Raw genomic sequence first — 24,212 nt, forward strand, 5'->3', positions numbered from 1 at the left:
ATTACTTTGGAAGACATTGCGATGGATCCAGAAGACAAGGCAACCTTTTCTGCTAGTAGCCCCATTCCTAGAGTTAGTTATAACTATGTAACATACCCGCCTGAAGGCACAAATCCGGATGAGAGACGTAGATATGATCCAGGAGTGTGCGCTTTTTGATCGTTGCTGTGGTGATCAGTAAGTGCTATTCTGTATTGGTCAAGTGCAAATGGAAAAGATGTGTCTTAAGATGTTTTTTAAAAATGGCTACAGACTCGGCAGCACGAATTGAGATCGGCAGGTCATTCCACCAGGTGGGAACGGTCCAGGAAAATGTCCATGAGAGCGATTTCATGCCTTTTTGGGATGGAACCACGAGGTGCCGCTCGCTCGCAGAACACAAGCTTCTGGAGGGTGTGTAAGTCTGAACAAGTGAGTTTAGGTATATTGGTGCAGAGCCAGTGGTTGTTTTGTAGGAGATAACTAGTGCCTTGAATTTGATGCGAGCAGCCATTGGCAACCAGTGCAGTTTGATGAAGAGAGGCGTAACATGCGCTCTCTTCGGCTCATTAAAGACCACCCTCGCCGCTGCATTCTGGATCAGCTGCAAGGGTTTGATAGTGCATGCTGGAAGCCCAGCCAGAAGAGCATTACAATAATCCAGTCTGGAGAGAACAAGAGCTTGAACCAGGAGTTGTGCAGCCTGTTCTGATAGGAAGGGTCTGATCTTTCTAATGTTGTATAAAGCAAATCTGCAGGACCGAGCTGTTGCAGTAATGTGGTCAGTGAAGTTTAACTGGTCATCAATCACAACTCCAAGGTTTCTTGCTGTCCTTGATGGAGTTATGGTCGATGAACCAAGCTGAATTGAGAAATTTTGATGAAGTGCTGGGTTGGTTGAGAAAACAAGTAATTCTGTCTTTGCAAGATTGAGTTTAAGATGATGCTCTTTCATCCAGTCAGAAATGTCTGTCAGACAGGCAGCGATACGAACACTGACTGTAGGATCATCTGGTTGAAATGAGAAGTAGAGTTGAGTGTCATCAGCATAGCAGTGATAGGAGAAGCCGTGTTTCTGAATGACAGAACCTAATGATGACATGTAGATGGAGAAGAGAAGTGGTCCAAGGACTGAGCCCTGTGGAACCCCAGTAGCTAGATGATGTGACTCAGACACTTCACCTCTCCATGACAACCTGTAGGACCTACCAGAGAGGTAAGACCTGAACCACTGGAGAGCAGTTCCTGAGATCCCCGTCTTCTTAAGTGTTGACAGGATGATCTGGTGGTTAACTGTGTCAAATACAGCAGACAGATCCAGCAGAATGAGCACTGAGTATTTGGAAGCTGCTTTTGCCAGTCTCAGTGCCTCAGTTACCGAGAGCAAGGCAGTCTCAGTCGAATGGCCGCTTTTGAAGCCGGATTGGTTGTTGTCTAGGAGGTTGTCCCATTCAAGAAACATAGAGAGTTGATTGAACACAACTCGCTCAAGGGTCTTTGCAATGAAAGGCAGAAGGGATACCGGTCGGTAGTTTTCTAAAAGTGCTGGATTCAAGTTATATATAACATAGTTATAACTATCAGAATCCAGTGTTCTGTATTTTGCGTACGTGAGTTTTTGCTGTCGATGGCTATTGCTGCGCGTTTAGCTAGAATGCCATAAAAAACCAACCCATTGGGCCACTGAATCTGCATTAACGACAACAGCTGGGGCAACAGCCTTAGTCCTAATGGGTTGTTATCATAGCTATCAAAATCCAGTGTTCGGCACTTTACGTACGTGAGTTTTTGTTGTAGATGTCTTAAAAAAAAAAAAAAAAAAATTGTTGTGTACTGTGCTAATTAATTGAGATTTCTTACAGCTCTTACAGGTTGTTGGCCTTGTCTGTTTCGTTGCTTCTATTACTCTCCCCTTTTTTGTAAGTCGCTTTTGTTACAATCTTTCACCCCTGTCTAAGGGTGGAATTAGCAACATTGAAATTATGACCACTGTGTGTGCGTGGTGGCGGTAAAACAAAAACGCTGTCACACTACTAGTGAACAAACCCGATTTATTATGAATAAAATCAAGGTATTTCCCAGACGTGAGATAATAAATTATAATGATAATAGTAATAATGATAAGAAAGAACAATAAGGAATATAGACAATAAATATAACAAACCTAAACTTAAACCGGGGAAAACAAGACAAACAGTGGCACCAAATAAAAGAACAAAACAAAAAGGAAAACCCCAAGTCTAACTCAAGTTCAACCTCTAACCTAACTGATGAAAAGAAAATTAAGTAAAGCAAGTCTTCAGCGTTTCCACGCCCTAACTTACCTACTCTCACTAACCAAATCAAAACATACAGAAGTGGTGCTCACTTCTAAACTAGTGTGTCCATACATTGATCACTGGGTATTGCAAAATGTACGTCACGTGACATGCTACCTGTCCAGTTTTCCCACGGTCCACAAAGGTAGGCAGATGCACCCAAAAATAGCCCAGGAAAGAATTAACAGACCACGTCAAAACCTAAACCAAATACCTAACTTAACAAACATAATCAAACGGGCAGATACACAAAGAAACAGGAAAATCAAGCCGCCCTCGCGTCCGTCTCGGTCGCTCTTTTAAGCTCTGGCGCGGGACAGGATTCGCTGCGGAAGTCATGACGTCACACCCGTTTCGGACGACGAACGTTTCTTGAGCCAATCAGCCGTTCCGTGTATAAGGCTAGGTGTGTCTAAGAAATTGACAGGGAAAGAGAGAAAGAGAGAGAGAGAAAAAGAAGAGCACACACACAAGCACAAACAACTGGGGACGTAACACTTTGGATAAAAGCATCTGCTAAATGATTAAATGTAAATGTAGAGTTTTTTCTCAGTGGTAAGCAAAATAGAGAATTGTGGGAACCTGAATGTAAACGGGTAATGCTGTGGCCGAGCATTTCTTCTAAAGGTATTGTCACCACAATACATAAAAAGCCCATTATTTTATCTGCTTTTGCAGATGAACACAGGTAAGTCCTATGTCCAGTTTGGGCTCTTTGGCAGTATGTGGAAGTTACAGCCGCCTGGCAGGTCACTGATCAGCTGTTTTTGTGTTATGGATATCACCAAAAGGGTACAGCTGTGTCCAAGGATATATTATCACATTGGGTGACAGAGGTATTCTAATGCAGTTAAGGAACACCTGGCTTTTGTGAAATGCCATCCAGTACCTGCCGCTGCCACTTACTGGACAGCCCTGCATGCCATGCAACTATCAGACATCTGTGATGCAGTAATGTGGAAACTTACACTTATGTATTTTTGTACAATGAACAAATTTCCAATCATTATAAAATACAATGTAAATGATCTATGCAAAAAAAAAAAAAAAAAAAAAAAAGCAGAAACCAAACCATGTTAAGAACTAGGCCTACTGCATTTCAATATGGGCTATATATTGTACAAAAAATGATTGATTTGTGTTTGTAATCAGGTTTGTTTATAAGGGAAGGAGGAGAATGGAACTGGCGAATGTTCAACATAACTTTAATAATAAAATAAACGCAAATAAACTAAAGTAAAGCAGCAGCCCCTCAGGGACACCTGAAACCAAACAACTACAACAGCATAAAGTCCTAGTCCTTGTCCTGCTCTGTCACTTCTCCTTTTATCCTTTTGGAGCAATTCCATGGGACTCGAGACCTGTGTCAAGCTGGCGTAGTTCATTAAAGGGTTACTTCAGCGATTAGCATATGGCTTTCTATCAGTAGAAACCCTGGAGAATATTCGAATGATAGCCCGCAATCAATTTTCAGTTGTAGTGTCTGTTCTCTAACTGAACTGATTTTGTGAAAAAGAACACGGTGGGCAAAGTGATCCAGTCACAGTGATTCAGGAGCGGTGGCTTTGGGAGTGGCCTCTTAGGCTAGCAAAGCATTCTGGGAATTATTGTCTTTCATCCCATGAGTCTTATCTCCATCTAAAAAGCACCAAATTAAAAAATTATTTCACATTTCTACTACAGTAATGACCCAGTTTAAATACAGAATCATCTTCCCAGCGCTGAAGTACCCCTTTAATATTCGCTCTGTTCTCGCGGCTCTTGGTCCCACCCGTCTTCGTGCCGCAGTGAATTTTACTTCCTGATTTTTTTTTTATTATTTGTGAATTTACTACCAATTTCTGAGTGAAAACTGTTTCTACACCAAATGTAGTTTCAGTGCAGAGAGGATTATAAACCACTGAAAAAGTGTAAATGTTACTGCCACAGAGTTGCCTCTGAAATAGGCCGTTTCAGTTATTTACCGCAACCCTTTACTGCTCACACTGTTCACCATAAAAGGCTACGGTACTGAGGAAAGACTCACAATTTTTGATCGGAAAAACAGAGCCATATCTAAATAAGAAAGGCAATCAGTAATGGACCAGGCTTCATCTCCATATCCTCAGGGTGGAAATGCTGGATATCTTAATGTAGTCCATCCCAACAGGGTCCAGCTTAATGCCCAGCTCCTGAATCACCACAATGAGCCTGTGGTCATTGTTCAACCCCCTGTGTACCAGACCCACGCTCCACAGGCTGACCCTGTGCCGGATTACATGTGTTACTCCAAATTTACCACGCTGTGCTGCTGCATCTGTCTGGGAGTTGCTGCTGTTTATTACTCTAAGGCTGTAAGTATTCATTTAGTTACCTTTCAATGTATTTTTCTTTCACCCTTTAATTGAAGGATGATTTTTCATATTATGGAAATATACAGGTCCCTCTCACAAAATTAGCATATTGTGATAAAGCTCATTATTTTCCATAATGTAATAATAAAAATTAAACTTTCATATATTTTAGATTCACTGCACACCAACTGAAATATTCCAAGTCTTTTATTGTTTTAATACTGATGATTTTGGCATACAGCTCATGAAAACCCAAAAATCCTATCTCAAAAAATTGGCATTTTTCATCCGACCAATAAAAGAAAAGTGTTTTTAATACAAAAAAAGTCAACCTTCAAATAATTATGTTCAGTTATGCACTCAACACTTGGTCAGGAATCCTTTTGCAGAAATGACTGCTTCAATGCAGCGTGGCATGGAGGCGATCAGCCTGTGGCACTGCTGAGGTGCTGGAGGCCCAGGATGCTTTTACCAACACCAGCAGCTGACATGGCACCCCAGACCATCACTGACTGTGGGTACTTGACACTGGACTTCAGGCATTTTGGCATTTCCTTCTCCCCAGTCTTCCTCCAGACTCTGGCACTTTGATTTTCCAATGACATGCAAAATTTGCTTTCATCCGAAAAAAGTACTTTGGACCACTGAGCAACAGTCCAGTGCTGCTTCTCTGTAGCCCAAAAGTGGCTTGACCTGGGGATGCGGCACCTGTAGCCCATTTCCTGCACATGCCTGTGCACGGTGGCTCGGGATGTTTCTACTCCAGACTCAGTCCACTGCTTCCGCAGGTCCCCCAAGGTCTGGAACCGGTCCTTCTCCACAATCTTCCTCAGGGGCCGACCTCTTCTCGTTGTGCAGCGTTTTTTGCCACACTTTTTCCTTCCCAAAGACTTCCCACTGAGGTGCCTTGATACAGCACTCTGGGAACAGCCTATTCGTTCAGAAATTCCTTCTGTGTCTTACCCTCTCGCTTGAGGGTGTCAGTGATGGCCTTCTGGACAGCAGTCAGGTCGGCAGTCTTACCCATGATTGTGGTTTTGAGTAATGAACCAGGCTGGGAGTTTTTAAAAGCCTCAGGAATCTTTTGCAGGTCTTTAGAGTTAATTAGTTGATTCAGATGATTAGGTAATAGCTCGTTTAGAGAACCTTTTCATGATATGCTAATTTTTTGAGATAGGAATTTGGGGTTTTCATGAGCTGTATGCCAAAATCATCAGTATTAAAACAATAAAAGACCTGCAATATTTCAGTTGGTGTGCAATGAATCTAAAATATATGAAAGTTTAATTTTTATCATTACATTATGGAAAATAATGAACTTTATCACAATATGCTATTTTTTTAGAAGGACATGTAAATGCAAGATATTTTCATACCACTGTTCAAAAGTTTTTAAGATTGTAAGGTCTGAAAGATTTTTTGAAAGAAGTCTCTTATTCTCACCAAGGCTGCAATTCATTTTAAATACAGTACATTTCTTATCAGTATTACAGTTTTTCTCAGTCACATCCTTAACATTTGCAAACCAGTAAGTGCATTTCTGTAAACATTTCGTACAAACAGCACCATTGTAGATTGCCTACAAACACATATAAACATATCTCTCAGAGTCCTTAGTTGATCTCTCAAAAGTATATGTATGTCAATGAACGTACAGTATCATTAATGCCTTAATTCTATGTGGCATTGATTCAACAAGGTGCTGAAAGCATTCTTTAGAAATGTTGGCCCATATTGATAGGATAGCATCTTGCAGTTGATGGAGATTTGTGGGATGCACATCCAGGGCACGAAGCTCCCGTTCCACCACATCCCAAAGATGCTCTAATGGGTTGAGATCTGGTGACTGTGGGAGCCATTTTAGTACAGTGAACTCATTGTCATGTTCAAGAAACCAATTTGAACTGATTCAAGCTTTGTGACATGGTGCATTATCCTGCTGGAAGTAGCCATCAGAGGATGGGTACATGGTGGTCATAAAGGGATGGATATGAGTCAAGTCAAAGTTGCTCTTCTATTAGCTTGAATCAGTCCTCTGACCTCTAGCATCAACAAGGCATTTTTGCCCACAGGACTACTGGATGTTTTTCTCTTTTCACACCATTCTTTGTAAACCCTAGAAATCGTTGTGTGTGAAAATCCCAGTAACTGAGCAGATTGTGAAATACTCAGACCGGCCCATCTGGCACCAACAACCATGCCATGCTCAAAATTGCTTAAATCACCTTTCTTTCCCATTCTGACATTCAGTTTGGAGTTCAGGAGATTGTCTTGACCAGGACCACACCCCTAAATGTATTGAAGCATGTGCCATGTGATTGGTTTATTAGATAATTGCATTAATGAGAAATTGAACAGGTGTTCCTAATAATCCTTTAGGTGAGTTTATATCAATTTCCACAATACAAATTTAAAATGTAAAAATTATATTTGTGATACAGTTATGATTTTACAGGTGGTCTGACAACAAATTACAGTAGTAGGGCCTAAAATGTCTGATACAGAACAGAAAACACAACATATACAAAGGGATGGGCAGTATTTCAAATATGTATTTGTAATAAAAAATACTAATATTTGTATTTTAAAGCCTTTGAAAAAAATCTAATGTATGTTTATTTAAATACCTTTAAATTTAGTATTTTTTTTTTTTTTAAATACATAGAATACTTTGCGCCAGCAACCTCATTTTTAGGCTGCTGATTTCCTGTATCAACTAATTTAGGTCACCCAACCCCAACTTTGAGCATGAGCTGCAGCTGTATGACTTCATCTAGCATTGGGTGAACTCATTTTCTACATTAATAAGGAATAAGAGGTGAGGCTGTCATGATCGATTCTACAGATTAAAACATAACACCATTAAAATGAGTAAATACGTTTGCATATGACTGCTTCCAGAGCAAGACATCAACGAATAGATATTGGCTACACCATCGCATCATTTGCCTATAAACTGGATGAGAGTGTTATTGCATCAAAAGCAAATCAGATTGCTGCCCCCCCCCAAGGAACATATTAAAATAAGCATAAACATATCCTGACCCCATTAAAAGGTGTTTCTTAGCACTCTTGCTCACAGAATATGGTTACAAGATTGATTTTCTGTTGATATGTTTTTCAATGTGTACAATGAGTGTTTGACATTTCCGATTTTACCTTTACACAGACTAGCAAAGCTAACGGTGCTGGACAGAGGGCAGAAGCAGCAAGAAACTCTCAAACAGCACTCATCCTGAACCACATCGCAATTGTTGTGGGCTCCATCAGGTTCCTATTCATATACCAAATGTCTACTAATTTTCAAAATTAACAAATTCGGTAATTTAGTATATTTGTACTCTCACATGCAATGTTTTCATAATGTTGACTAAATGATTGTGTAATTATTTGTTTTTGTTCTGTTTGCAGATATGGATAGTTTCATCACTGCTTATAATATATAGTGTGTTTATGCAAAAATCTATTTTGATCACTCTTTTTTACATTTAAAATAAACAAGGAACGTTTTAATTGATAAATTAAATGCATTATGATTTTACATGTTGTATTTCACTTAGAAACTACTTGACAAGCTTTTGGTGATGGTCATTAAAAGAAAAACTCTACATTGCTTATAATTTTCTCTCAAATCTCAAAAATCTATGTCTGACCAGAGAATAACCGATATTGTGTTTGTCCTTTACAAAGAGCTGGAACTAACAAATTGATTATCAATGGAATTAACTGAAGGTATAATAAGTTATGAATAATGCTATAAAGTGTACATTTCGACTCAATTTAGCACAGCATTGATTATATGTAGAACCTAGAGTTTTGTCAGAGGAAATCACAGATAAAGGTTTTTCTGTTAACTTTGCCTGTTAGCTATATGCTTTTACATGTCTTTTGGAAGGTCACAATTCCTGTTTTTGAAGACGCATTATTAGTATTTCACTATGTTTTGTAAGCTAGTTAGTAATAATCAAGTTTTTGTCCAAAACGTGCTCTTTTTCATGTAAAAAGCCATTTTTGACTATAGGCAGAGCAAGATGTTCTTATTTACTATAGCTTTCTTTAGGTAAATTAAAACTTATTGCACTGCCAATTTAGGAAAACAAATGGGCCGGCTGTTAGCCTAGAAATCTAGACACACCCTAGCAGCAGCAAATCTAATCTGCTGTGAGTGTCATCTAGCAACTCTCTATACACTTCTGAGCAGTAAACGCTAAACTCTGGTCGGGCCAATCACATCGTGTATAGAGTCGGTGGGCGGGGCTTAACATAATGACGGCCGAGTTGCGTCCATACGTGCTTCTAGTAAACACAGAAACTGGCAAACGGCAGTCTTTCGAATCAGTTTTGACCGTGAATCTGGAAGACTTGGAGTTAAGCTTTTCTTTGAGAAAAGAACAAAGAACGGCACTGAAGTCATTCTTAAAAAGGGAAGATGCGTTCGGAGTTTTGCCGACTGGATACAGTTGTAGCGCTATCCTATCGCGTGCAGAGGGAGTTTGAAAGACAACCGTTTATCCCGCCCCTCGGATTGAGCCCTGTCAATGGTGAGTTTCCAGACCAAATATCTTGATGTTGGTCTGGCTTGTCAGTCTAGCCGGCTGTGAATTTGTATCCGCATGGAGGACCACTGACTCTCTTCAGCTGAATACTGACTTTAATTTCATTTATTTAATTCATTTATTTATATAGCACATGTAATGTAACAGCTTTTGCCCAAAGTGTTCCACGAACACTAAAAACATATAAATAAAATGAATACAAAGAAAAAATAAACAAAGAAAACTGCACCAGAGAAGGAACACAGAACACAGACAAGGTGAAGCACCCATCATGAAGAAGCCGTGTAACGTCTTAAAAACAAGCAATAAAGTCTTGCGATAGTATACTCAACTCCAAAGAACCTTTTATGCTAAAAAGGTTCTATAATAACAAGAAAGAACCCTTTTGGCACTTAAAAAAAGGTTCTATATAGAACCTTTTAGGGGTTCCAAATACATCGCACTTATAGAACCTTTTAAGGTTCTGGAACCTTTTCGTTTAAGAGTGTAAATTTTAAATAGTGTGCCACTTCCGGATTTATAGGGCCAAACGTAACAACCTCAGTTTTATTATCATTTAATTTTAAAAAGTTTGCAGCCATCCAGGATTTGATGTCCTGTAAACAGGCCAATAAGTTATCAATAATGTTCATGTTCGACTGGAGGCTAGATCTTAGTGTCGTCAGCATAGACGTACATACAGAACAGGATTTTGTGTTTTCGTGAAAATGGATTCTAAAGGCAACATATAAAGAGAGAATAATGTTGCAAAAATGGAACCCTGAGGTATCCACAAGGAAGAGTTGATCTGGATAAACTTCCTTTCCCTTTGAAGACAGAGAAGGATCGGTATGATTTAAACCACTCAAGCACTTTTCCATTAAGTCCAACCCAGTGTTTCAGAAAATCAATCAATATTGTGATCCATCATATCGAAAGCCACACTGAGGTGGAGTGAAATGAGAAAAGCATTATCACCATTGTCCAGTGCCAAAAAGATGTCATTCAAAATGTTCACCAGAACAATCATTGTTACTACTACTATTATTATCACTATTAATGGCTTTATCAATATCTACCATTATTAATATTATTATTACTATTACTACTATTGTTTTTATTTGTCCTCTTCCTGACCCTTTAACCTTCCCCTCATTCCGGATGAAATGAGTATATTTGTTAATATGTTTGTCATTACTACTACTGATAATACTATTAATACTATTTGTCATTTCTAATTAATTGGATTTATCATTATTATTGTTATTATTATTAATATTGCTATTACTATTGCTGTTGTCACCTTCTTCATACCCCATTTTATTTCCTTATTTATACACATGTATTTTTTGGTTATGTCTGTTGTACTTCCCTACATGATTCTTTATTCATACATTAACACTCCCACACCAGTTACACTCACAGTTACACACACACACAAACACACACACACACACACACACATACATACACACGCACACATCGTACTGGCATGTTATGTTTTGTTGGCCCTTGTATTTGTATTTTACAACTTCTCACGTTGAACACACGAGTATGTGTCAATTATTTTTAGTAGTGGAACACTGAGAGCAAAAGGCTCACAGAATGTCCTGACCTTCTTCTCATGCCATTTGCTGGCTGTATCGTAGGGGGTTGTACACAGGATTCAGCTCTAGGACCCTCAGAAAGTTCAGCCTGAGCTTGAAAAGGAGATGATGTAGTATCCCCTTCTTGAATCTGTTGAGGTGGCCTTACAAAATTGGGTACCGCAGATTCATGAAAACATAAGGCCTGGAGCCTAATAGTGCTGTAAGTGGAGGGCGCCCTCTTCGAGGGGATGTCAGAACGGGATGTGGATCAGGTGACCACACAGAGCGGTAAGGTTTCAGCAGATTATAATGAATAACTTTACACTGTAAGCAATTGCTGTAAATTTACAGCCAATTTTCAACACTAAAATGCCGTTTTCTTGTTAAACAGTTTAATACTGTAGTTAGCAATGCATTGTGGGCTGCTTAATTTGGAGGAACAGGAAAGAGGCCCTAAACAGTATGCTAATGTTTTAAATTACAGTACACGACAGTATTTTTTGGAAACTGAGTGTTGACTGTGGAGTTTGGAGTACGTTCAGAAGTTTGATACAACAAATCGAGGCTACTGCTTTTGGACAATTTTCTTTAATAAAACCTAGAAATAATTTGCCATTAACTCCTGGGGAGACTTCAGGAAACATTATTTGGATAGGAGATTTTCCAGAAGAGGACACACAGTTTAGAGGACGTGCTGCATATCATCGAGTGTTCTTCATCAACCTCTATCGGGTCTTGCATCTACAAAATAAACGGTAATTGAATTTTTTTTTCATTTCGCAAATAATTTTTGATATCAAACTGATGCTCAGGAGCTTATCTTGCTTGGTATTTGAACATTTCATTTAACAGTGAGGCTCAGATTTGAATAGCCAAAACAATATTACTTTTGGGTGTTTTTTTGTTTAAATTTGGTAACATTTGCAGTAGAACTCCCCCAATATCTGTAAAAAATAAAATTGCTACCCATAATTTTTTGATTGCCAAATCTATTTAGCAGTTTGACTGTAGGTACTTAGCCTACCTCATTTGCCTGTAGGTTGCTCTCACCTAGTGTTTACTAATTATTGACCTTTTATAATTTTTCTTCTTAAAAATCTTACCATGGTAAGAATAATGTATTTGTTCCCTACAGGTGTCTGCTACTTCAGCTGACATTGAGACAATTTAGTCTTCCTGCAAGTCCTAGTCTGATACTGCCTAGTATATTTCATTTAGATTCATTGATAGACACATTGTATATCATTTACACAAGGTAATATGTATGCTTTGACTTGAAGTTTCAGGTGCAACTGGGCAAGTCCCAGTTAAAGGTTGGATAATCATCTTTGAGGACCGTGTAATCTCTTAGGGCATCACACCAACATTTGCAATGGGGCTTGCTGCTGTATTTGCAACTACATTCAACCTTCAGTTTCAAGATGAGGGACCCTGCACTCTGGAATTCATTTAGAGGTAAAAACTCTTCATTACTTGTCATCATTATCTGGATACATACAATTAAATTAATTTGTTTGTATTTTTTTCCGCATAAAATGGTATTAGTACTGTACATTTCAAGCCACACATATGGTATTTTGCTTGACTATACAGGCTTTATATACTAAATTGTAATAATTAAAAAATATATATGTATGTATATAATTTTTTTAACTAAATATCCAAATAAATGTAATTACTAAATTAAATTAACTATTATAAACTAAATTACTGATCTGCCCACATTGTCGCTATATGATATTTGAAATGAGCTGATGACATCACTTTTTTTCTCCAGAGTGGCTGTACAGCCGAATCAAATTCTGTTGCATTATTTTCATGTTTAACACTGTGTAACTGCTTTGAAATAATCTGCATTGCAAAAAGCGCTATAGAAATAAATTGACTTGACTTTAATATAATTTAATTTGATGTCACTTTTATATGTCATTCAAGTCCACTCTATTTGTGCAATGAAGAAAGACAAAAAAACAAAACAATTCATTGCATTTAACTGAAAGCATGTTGTTGCAACACTCTGATCTTAGACTATTTTGATTTCAGGTGCTTTGTTGGTATAAATCCAGAGAAAGGGACAAAGGCCAAAAGGGGCAAGGTTGTCTCCAAGAAGAACGGTATGATCGTCCAGAAGAAGTCTTTTGAGACACGTCGCCATGCTACTGAAGAATCTCCTTGACTTTTAATGGAACTTTGATATAAACCGGTGAGCTCTTTAATCTCGCTCTCTTTATTTTGACAGTCTGGCATTACCACATTAAACCACAAGAGAACTGGTATTATTAACTTTTGTAAGCATTCGGTTGGAGTGTATACTGTACGTTCGTGATTTTACAGTTTATTTATTATTATGATTGTTTGTTGTTGTTTGACAGTGACAACACTGGAATAATACTGCAGAGAGGAACAGCGGCTACCAAAGTGATGGACATCTCTCCTGGATCCATATAAACTAAGATGTAAATACACAAGCTACCTCAAATGACTATTTTAAGCGGTAAAAATACAAGCCTACCTAACAGGACAATTTAAAGAGTAACCTGAAATGAAATTAACCCTAAAATGTTTTAATTGATGCATATTATTGATGCCTACTCTCAAAATGTTGTACTGTACTTTGTAGGTCTTCAAACTTATGTGTTAAATTAAACTAGGTTTTATTTAAAGGACAACTCTGGTGAGAAATGAACCTAGGGGCAATTAACAGATGGTTACAGAGTAGATCGTTCTCTGGGATGCGTTTTCTTGATAATCGAATGTAAAGAGTTTTATCTTTAAAAACAGATTAGCTTATAACACTAGTCTATGGGGCACAGAGTAGTGAAATTAAATCGCTAGTTAATACCACTAACAAGGCTCAAAATAGCCTCACACTAACACAGTAGCATAATGAGGGTCCCAACATGCAAACCGAAGCATTGAGAACTTTGTAAGAGTACAAACAGTTTAATAAGAAGACACTTTATAAACATAGTGCCTTTCGCGTTCATGGACAGGCGCCGTCTTGGAAAACAATCTCGACTCATCGAGCCCGAGCGCTCTGCTAAGTGATGAACTGTGACTTGGAATCTCATATGGTCCGTTGTTTCTGGAAGAAAACACTGAACACAACAGAGAAAATAAATAAATAAAACTAAAAATGTCCATGTTATTACATTTCACAAACTTAATTCCTATCGACCAGCTCACTTAAAACAGCGCTCGTGGATCGATTAGTCGAGCCTGTTTTCCAAGATGGTGCCTGTCCGTGAACGCGTAAGGCACTATGTTTATAACTTATCTTCTTATTAAACTGTTTGTACTCTTACAAAGTTCTCAATGCTTCGGTTTGCATGTAGGGACCCTTATTATGCTACCGTGTTAGTGTGAGGCTATTTTGAGCCTTGTTAGTGGTATTAACTAGCGATTTAATTTTACCACCCTGTGTCTACCCTGTGCCCCATAGACAAGCATTATAAGCTAATCTGTGTTTAGAGATAAAACTCTTTACATTCGATTATCAAGAAAACGCATCCCAGAGAACGATCTACTCGGTAACCATCTGTTAATTACCCCTAGGTTCATTTCTCACCGGAGTTGTCCTTTAACTAGGTTTTTCCCTTCATGTTTGGTAAGGGTTAGGGGCAGTCTCTGAGCAATTTAAGAATTTAAAGGGTTAGTTCACACAAAAATGAAAATTAGCCCATGATTTCCTACCCTCAAGTCATCCTATGTGTATATGACATTATTCTTTCAGACGAATACAGTCAGAGTTATATTAATAAATGTCCTAGCTCTTCCAAGCTTTATAACGGCAGTGATTGTTGTTCTGTTTTTTTAAGTCCATAAAAGTGCACATATACATCATATAACTGCTCCACACGGCTCCGGCGGATTAAAAAGGGCCTTCTTAAAGGGGGGGTCAAATGCTGTTTCATGCATACTGATCTTTTTACACTGTTAAAGACATGGAATCCCATACTAAACATAGACAAAGTTTCAAAAGTTAAGGTGGACGTTTGATGGGAGTATTTCTTTGTCAAAAATACTACTTCCGGTTAGTCATAAGTTTCGGCAAGTTTTTTGAGATCATGCGTTCCCATTGACGTTAGTGGGGGCGGAATTTCCTTGTATGGGCCTTACGGACAATTCTACCGGAAGCGCGTGAGAGAGAGCGAGGGAGAGAGCGAAAGCAACAGGCTACGCCCATCAAAGCGCTGGCTTGTAGGATGCTAAACAGGTGATATAACCAGTAGCTACTGACTTACCCACTGATAGGCCGGCGGTCGATCTGTATTAGCACTTTCCTCACGCGACGGGCGAATCACTTTCCTCACAGAGCGACTCACTTTCCTCACGCGGCAGGCGAATCACTTTCCTCACTGAGCGAATCACTTTCCTCACCGAGCGACTCACTTTCCTCACGCGGCGGGCGAATCACTTTCCTCACTGAGCGAATCACTTTCCTCACTGAGCGAATCACTTTCCTCACAGAGCGACTCACTTTCCTCACAGAGCGACTCACTTTCCTCACAGAGCGACTCACTTTCCTCACAGAGCGACTCACTTTCCTCACGCGGCGGGCGAATCACTTTCCTCACTGAGCGAATCACTTTCCTCACTGAGCGAATCACTTTCCTCACAGAGCGAATCACTTTCCTCACAGAGCGAATCACTTTCCTCACAGAGCGAATCACTTTCCTCACAGAGCGAATCACTTTCCTCACAGAGCGAATCACTTTCCTCACAGAGCGAATCACTTTCCTCACAGAGCGAATCACTTTCCTCACGCGGCGGGTGAATCACTTTCCTCACTGAGCGAATCACTTTCCTCACAGAGCGAATCACTTTCCTCACAGAGCGACTCACTTTCCTCACTGCAGCGCGCTGCTGCACACGTCATTATTTAGCTCCACTCACACGACACGCCCCCACCCGCTCGGCTTTTTTCGGAAAGACTCGGAACAGCGCATCTTTCTTATATAATTATAAAAAAAATAAAGACTTTTCGGAGATATGCAGGATGCAATGCTACTCTATAGGTACTCAAGATTGACATGACACTGACTGAAACTGAGTGTTTCACCCCCCCTTTAAGTGAATGATTGCGTTTGTGTCAGAAAAATATCCATATTTAAAATTTTATAAAGTAAATTATCTAGCATCAGGCTAATCACCGTTCTTATTCAGCTTATGAAAAAAGTGTAGCGCCTCTCGCAGTTCAAAACGCTTGCGCTACGTCTGACATTGCACACCAGTTATGCACGTCAGACGTAGTGTAAGCATTTTGAAATAAAAAGAAGAATCTAAAAGAAGAATGTCATATATACTGACTTGAAGGTTAGTAAATCATGGGCTGGGTAAACTAACTCTTCAAGTTTATTGCCATAGTCTAAAACAGATAGGCCTACTACTCTTTTTGCTACTAGAAATCTCGTAGAAATGCCCAACAGGATTTTGTTTTATTTTAGTTTTTTCCATTTTTTGTATTCATGCTAAAATTGACATTGCTCTTTGGAATAAAGGTATTTGATTTTGAAGTTATTGCTTATTTTCCATAATATTCACAATAATGCATATCTTAAGCAATTGCCTATAGCCCTGAGAATACTGAAGTTAATTGCAATTAATATTGATTGCAATGAAGACTGATATTTTAGGAAACTGCTAAATTTATTGTGTTTCTAATACAGTAAAAAATAAAAAACTTATTTAAAAAATGCAACATATTTCTGTGATTATTTGAAAATTATAATATATATTTATATATTGAAAATATATTGTTTAGGTTGTTACTTTAATTCTCACAGTTTACTGTATTAGACTGTGAAATCATTTAACAGTGTGACTACAGACATATACAGCATTTCTGGTTTACAGACTACTACTGTAAAGTCATTTTACATATGAATACCGTAAAAATAACGGTATACTGCTGGCGTCTCTGCTGCCAGCTCTTTACTGTAAATTATAAAAATACAGAAATATACCGTTTTTCTAGTTTACAGACTACTACCGTAAAATCATTTTACATATGAATACCGTAAAAATAACGGTATACTGCTGGCGTCTCTGCTGCCAGCTCTTTACTGTAAATTATAAAAATACAGAAATATACCGTTTTTCTAGTTTACAGACTACTACCGTAAAATCATTTTACATATGAATACCGTAAAAATAACGGTATACTGCTGGCGTCTCTGCTGCCAGCTCTTTACTGTTATTTTACAGGGAAATTTTTTACAGTGTAGGCTTTGACCTCGAGTCAAGCAGATCTTTCACTTCATATGTCACTCCAATGGCACCTTCTGGTAAATCTAATCTGTTCAAGACCTTGTATGGAGCCGTCCATATCGGAGAGAGTTTGTGTCTCGACATAGCAGGAAAATCAACCCATACGAGATCATCAGGCTGATAAGCTACATGACGGATGTGATGATCATAGTAACGCCTTAGCTGTTCTCCAGCTGTCTGAATGTTATCAGCAACGGTGATAAAAATGGAGCGTAGTCGTCCCAACATAGATTGTGCATATTCGGTTGGGGTTCCGGGTGTAGCCCTGGAAGTTGCTGGGGGTATGCCAAGGAGAAAATCAGCAGGTAGGTGCGCTTCTCTGCCATGTGCCAAGAAGAAAGGTGTATGTTTGGTTGAGGAATGAACACTCGTATTGTAGGCAAATTCAACTTGCTTTAAGTGGTCATCCCATTCCCCACCTTTGGCATACAGATATTTTGCAAGAAGATCTTTTATGGACCTATTTGCACATTTTACCATACCGTCTGACATGGCATGATATGGGGATGTCCGTGTTTTACGAATTCCAAGCTGGGAACATAGTTCTTTTACCAAATCAGAATCGAACTGTCGGCCTTGGTCAGTGTGCAAACTCTGGGGCACACCATGTTGGCTGACATAGTGTTCAAATAAGCACTTGGCGACAGTCGTTGCACGTTGATCGGAATAGAGATTGAGATATTTGGTGAAGTAATCCAAAGAACATACCGATTCCCTTTCTGTGTAATAGGCAACTCCGTTAGATCAGCAGCAACTTTTTCAAAAGGCATGGCTGTGAATATGTTTTGCATTGGAGCCTGCTGTTGAGGTGTTTGTGGTCTCCTTGCTTCACAAGCTTGACACTGGGCACACCGTTGTGTAATATCCCTAGACATTTGGGGCCAGTAGCATCTCACTAGAGCACGTTGCAAAGTCTTTTGGGCGCTGAAATGTCCAGAGAGGGAATGACTGTGCAAAGTCTTAAACACACTACGCTGTAACGCCGGAGGAACTACAACCTGCAGAATCTGTTCACCTGGCGGAGGTCTGACCCTACAACAAAGGACTGAATCTACAAAGGTAAGCCTCGGGAACTCTTTCCAAAACTGCCTAAATTCATTAGCAGTACCTTTGAGGGTTGCAAACAGGGGTCTCTTTTCAGTTAACACCCATTCAGAGACAATACTTAATACGGGGTCACCTTTCTGGGCCTGTAGTATATCTTCATTATCCATACTCAGGCATGCAACACTGGAAAAAGTAGAGAGAGTAGAGGTTTAAGGCTCAAAACTAAAAACTGCACAAGCAGAAACAGGCTGTGCAGAAGTAGGTTGTGATTCGGCTACCTCAGTCTGCGTCGAAGAAGCAACAAAATGGACAGTCTTGATCTCCAATGCTTCGGGAATTTTGCTCTCACTGTCAGGTCGACGAGACATGGCATCAGCATTGCCGTGTTTGTGACCATATCGGTGCTCTATGGTCCAGTCATAAAGATCAATTTCTAGAGCCCACCTTGCTTAGCTTGGATCACCATCCAAAACCAGTTGTCTCAGACTAAGCAGGGGCTTGTGATCCATGATGATTTGAAAAGAATGACCCATGAGATACTGACGGAAATGACGAATGGACCAAACAATAGCCCACAACTCCCTGTCGTATGTTGACCATCATTTTTCAGTAGGTGTCAGGATGTGACTGCCATAAGCAATGACACTCTCTTTGTCGTCAACATTCATCTGGGACAGAACACATCCAATAGCTACGTTGGAAGCATCAGTGAAGAGCAAAATCTCATTCGAAAAGTCTGGATAGGAAAGAATTGGAGCATTGGTAAGTGCATACCGCAGAGATTTGAAAGCTTCTTGTTCTACTTCGGTCCAAACAAACAATTTGCCTTTCTGAGTTAGAGCTTGCAGTGGCTGTGACATTTGAGCAAAGCAATGAATGAAACGCCTGTAATATGAGCACAGGCCTAAGAAGGCTCGAACTTCCGTAGGATTTCCAGGAGTAGGCCATTCCTTAACCTTCTGGATGTTTTTCTACTCAGGCTGAAGACCAACAGAAGATACAACATGGCCCAGAAATGTCACTTGCTGTTAAGCAAAAGATAGTTTAGCTGGTTTCAGCTTCAAATTTGCTGCTCTCAAATGCTGGAAGACTTCCCTCAAGTGTTGAATGTGTTCAGCAAAATTCTTGCTGTAGACAATGATGTTGTCTAAATACACAAGACATGTCTTCCAAGACAAACCCCGCAGTACCAGCTGCATCAAATGTTGAAAGGTGGGCGGAGCATTTACAAGACCCATTGCATCACTGTAAACTGATATAAAGAACGACCAGTAGTGAAGGCTGTTTTTGGTTTGTCTGCCTCATGAAGCTGCACTTGCCAACAACCAGATGAGAGATCCATGGTACTGAATATAGAGGAACCTTTAAGTGCGTCTGTAGCTGGTTCAATAAAAGTATATAAAATGTAATGAACTTCATCAAAACTTAATATCTTGTGCTTTTATATGTGTTTAAATATGTTCTGGGTCATAATGGTTCAGTGTACATAATTAACTTTAGTGGGAACCATTCATGCAGAAATTGTCTTGTACAGAGCACATATCGGTGACGCACGATACCTTTTGCGATGTGCGAACAGCGCCATCTTGAGACGCACATTTGTTCCAGACTGGGTCAAATGTGCTCTCTCTCGCTCTTCTAACGAGCGTGCTGCTTTTCCGTGCTGTACGAGCAGAGTGAAGGGGAGAGACGTGTATTCCAAAAAAATTTATTGTGCTCTATGTATTTCTGCAGAATAAATTATCCTGAGACCTCTTCCATACGCATTGTCTTCATTGAGCATAACCACAGTAAACACAACCAGAGTAAAACTGCTACACGTCCAAAGTGTCATCTGTTCTGGGTAAAGGATTGGCGTCCTTAGTGGTGACAGAATTAAGGCCTCTATAATCTACACAAAAGCGCCAAGTGCCATCTTTTTTTCGTACCATAACGACAGGTGCAGCCCAAGGGCTATGACTAACTTGCACAATACCTTTTGCCAACATATCATCCACTTGTGACTGAATCACTTCTTGCATCTGAGGAGAAGAAATAGGCTCATTTTCTAATGGGATTTGCATTGTCAGTATTGATTCTGTGTTCGACTATATTCGTTCTACCAAAATCTGTAGGGCTCTTACTTAACTGTTGTTGGATTCATGACCCGCATTACTATTTTCAGCTACTGTAATGGTGCGTGCAATTGCAATACCGTCCAATTTAGATGGGTATGGCTCAAGCAACCAACTGTAACCATCTGCTAAACCTGCATTAACTGCAAACGGGGTAAGTTGAGCCATACAGTGCATCTCACATTGGGGAGGAAAGGTAGTAGCCACAGTAATTTGAGCTGTGCAAAGTACAGGGGCAAGTTGAGATGTGCTTAACAACGGTAAAGACTGATCATGAAGGCAACACAGTCCCTTACCCACATTCAAGATTACCTCATGCTTCTGGAGAAAATCCCACCCAAGTATGATACCCTGACTCACATTCCTGATGACCTGCATTTCATGCTGTATTGTCAGTGCACCTTATCTCAGGTTAACTGTCACAGTTCCCAGAGTATCTAGATTTTGACCACTTACAGACTTTGACAGAATGAAATTACTTTCCAGTGGTCTTTTGCACAATGAAGGAATTGCCATGCGGGTGGTTTCATTAATGAATGAAATGCTAGAACCAGTGTCTATCATGATGTGCATGTCAGTACCTTCAACCATACCACCAATGTGTGCTGTGCAACTGTCTGTAGCAGGAAAGTGTGCAGTCTCTAGATGGCCAGTGTCTGTGGTTGTCATCCGTACAGTGCCGTTTAGGGCTGGAGGTGAAACAGCTGATGTGCGACCCGCCGCATCAGCTAGTGGAAGTTTCCCTGATGACGGCTGTGATGATCTGGGTAATCGCCACCAGGACCACTCTTACGATCAAGGCTGTGCTGCTGAAGTCTGTAATAGTAGTCTTTGTGCTCCTCAAAGGTGACATGCTTGCGATGAGGGCTTGGGCTGCGTCGTTGAAAAGACAAGCTGTTGTGAGACATGGCATCATTGCGTTGTCCACGTCTGTTGTCCTCGTAGTAATCAGTGCAGCGTGCAGTGGAGTATTTTGGAGAATAGCGATCCTTGAACCTCTCCCTGCAATGAGGCGAAAAATCCACTCTGTCCTTATGCTGGTATGTGTCGTCATGTCGTCTGCGAAGGTCTCTGTGATGGCTGGGAGATCTGCTGTAGGTGTCAGGTAAAGGAGAACGAGCATCTGAATGTCTGGTTGGTGAATATCCATACGGTGCACTCCATGCCATAGCATATCTCGTTGGGCTGCGCCAATGTGGTGATGGAGTCTGGCGAGATTGACTGCATTGATCATGTAACTGCAGTTTCAATGCCGACATATCTTTACTTAAGTCTTTAACGGTATTTCACGAGTTTGTTTACCCATATACTCTTTGGTTGATAAGGTTTAAACATAGTTGGCTTGCTGTCCACGGTGGAGGGGCTCGAGGGTGCTGCTTCAACTCGAGCTTGGATTTATTTTACCCCCCCCCCCCTAGTGACTTCTAGTGCTAGGAAGAAGAGAAAGGTAAACATGAATGTAAGTAGGTGGAGTTGGGGAGGTGGAGGGAGCAAAACGACTGATGCCTGAAAGAGGTAGGAGGCTGCTTATATGCTTTGCGGTTGATTGAAAGATTAGATGGGTTCACGCCTCTCGAACTTGCGTTTGTGTACGTTGCTAATTGAAAGATTAGATGGGTTCACTCCTCCCGAAATTATGTTGTGAACTTCACTTCACGAGTTCGTTTACCCATATACTCTTTAGCTGATAAGGTTTAAACATATTTGGCTTGCTGTCCACGGTGGAGGGGCTCGAGGGCACTGCTTCAACTCGAGCTTGGATTTACCCCCCAAAAAAGCAAATTAGATTTAGGACAGCAAGCTGGTAATATGCGAGTGGAATTGATGGCAGTGTTTGCTCTGGAGTTTCAGTTTGATTACGGAATGCGGCCCCCAAAAGAGTAAAAATTAAGTTACGAGAGGTGACGAGAAGCTGAGAATGTGTGGTATTGTATGAAGCAAGTCAAGTTTGATGTATCTCGCTGCTGCGTTTATCGACCTGGGTCGTGGGCGAGCACTGCTGCGGCAGCGACGCTCCTTGTTGCTCCTGCGGGAGCAGCTTTTGGACTGGAGGGGAAAAAGGGGGTGGAGGTTGGGTACGTCCTGCCTTAGCATTCGTGACATGGGACCCCCCGGGCTGGAATAACAGGGGGCCCTTGATGTCATGAGTGAGGAAGGAGGTCCTTGTCCTTGAAGAAGCAGGCCAAAACTGCTCCCAAGCGATAACCACTCCACCCGCCACAGAAAGAGAGAGCCTGCGATGGGGAATTTGACGCAGTGCTTCCCTCCCCCTGAGGCGAGGGCCCACACCGCATGAGAACATGATGGCACGCAACTACCCAAGGACGAATATTGAGTTCCTCCAGTCCACTGTTCGGATGGGAGAGCCCTCACTGTGATCTGAACGGGAGAGCCCTCAAGATAGAGAAAACTGAAGGATCACACTGGGGGGCCCTCACTGCAATTCGAATTGGGAGCCCACGGTAAACATAAGACATGAAAGCTCCTGTTTAAGCGAACGGGAGGGCCCACACTGCGATTCGAACGGGAGAGCCTGCGTTGCATCTGGTTGGGGGGGCCCACACTGCAATTCAAAAGGGAGAGCCCAAGCCATGCGTGGTGGCAAACCCGATTGAACGGGAGGGACCTCACTGCAACTAGATGTATGAAAGCCCTGCGGGGCTTGGCAAGCAGCAAGATTTATGAGGTTGTGAGAGTTTGGTGGGCTTGTCTAATGTGGAAGAGGTTTGATCTTACATAGGATTCGAAAGTGTGGGACGTCCAACGACCTAGCATTTTAATCTGGGTTTCCGATAGGCCTTTTTGTGCAGCTGTGGTAGCTGCTCCTATGCGAAACGAGTGGGAGGAAAAGTTTTTAATAGAAATTCCTGATCTGGCGAGGACGGTTTTTAGTTTTCTCTGGAACCAATGTCTGGATGCTGGGTAGTTGTTCTCGTCGAGGAATAAAGGTGCGAGCGGAAAATTGGTTTGTGAATGCCTTTGAGATAGGAATGCAGCAAGGGACTGATAGGGCTGGATGGGTGTTGGTAGATTGAAAATGAAGTCTGGATGACCTCGTTTTAGTTGGTTGGTTTTACTCTGTTTGATGTTGAATCGAATTGTGTCATGGTTTAAAATTTTGAGATCTGAGACGGTTGCATGATGAGCTGGATTGAAAGTGGAATTGGTTGTAAATTCTGAAACACGGAGAAAGCCAAAAAAGGCTAAAATGAACATGGCGTCCAGGGTTCGGGTTATGTTCGGAGGGAAAACCCCGGAGCGGATGGTAGTCAGGCATTTGCCTAGGAGGTCGATGGTAAGAGGTTGCCTGGTGTCGGATTTGGTTGGGTGAGTTTTTTGTAGGCCTTTAATGAGAAGAGATGTCTGGGGATTTGAGATGGCAGGGCACTCGTGACCATGGATGATTTTGAAAAAGAAATGTATGCCGCTGAGGTAGACTTTAATAGATCCTGGCTGAATGGACTTGGAACTGTTCATGTGGGAAATGAAAGAAGTTATAGAAAGGAGGGAAAAATCTGGGAAAGCTAAATTGTAAACTGTATGGAAGTTTTTAAAGGAATTCCAGGCTGTCCAGTAGGATCAAAGAGTTTTAGCAATATTAATTCCATAGAAAGGGTGTGCAGATGACTGAGGGGGTGGTCTATGGGAATATGAGTTCTGAATAGGGAGGAACTGGTGTCGGGTTGTAGTCTGATTCTGGAACCAATGTTCTGAATTTCTGCGAGAATTTGAGAGCGAAGTTGTGACGACACTGGTGGAGGTTCCTGGGCTACTGCATGGGGAGGAGGTGGTTGGAGTTCTGCTGACGAGAGGGTATGGGAACTACAGCGAGCTGGGGCTGTAGACATGAAGGGCTGAGCTTGGCGTATCCTTGCAAGCGTTTCTTGACTGGTATGGTTTGCTGCTGGAAAAGAGTGGGAGACAGAAGGAAAAGAAAGAAGTGGGAAAGACTGTGGAGGCATCCTTGCGCTGTCCCCACCACCTGAAGAGAAAGGAAAGTGTAGGGGGGGCGGAATATTCAGCGGAG

The 24,212-nt window shown here is 40.8% G+C and overlaps 1 long non-coding RNA gene across 2 annotated transcripts; it reads left to right on the plus strand.

Moving 5' to 3' along the window:
• The first annotated feature begins 11,081 nt into the window (after positions 1–11,081).
• Positions 11,082–13,434, plus strand: LOC137083589 (uncharacterized). 2 transcript variants are annotated; one of them, XR_010906532.1, is made up of 4 exons: positions 11,082–11,509; positions 12,035–12,209; positions 12,798–12,957; positions 13,127–13,434. It is a non-coding gene; the product is annotated as an uncharacterized lncRNA (long non-coding RNA). The 2 variants fall into 2 exon arrangements; XR_010906531.1 differs by having other exon boundaries at positions 11,082–12,209.
• Positions 13,435–24,212: the final 10,778 nt, after the last annotated feature.

This window comes from Pseudorasbora parva, chromosome 7 (assembly GCF_024679245.1).
Source record: "Pseudorasbora parva isolate DD20220531a chromosome 7, ASM2467924v1, whole genome shotgun sequence".
Classification (NCBI taxonomy): domain Eukaryota; kingdom Metazoa; phylum Chordata; class Actinopteri; order Cypriniformes; family Gobionidae; genus Pseudorasbora; species Pseudorasbora parva.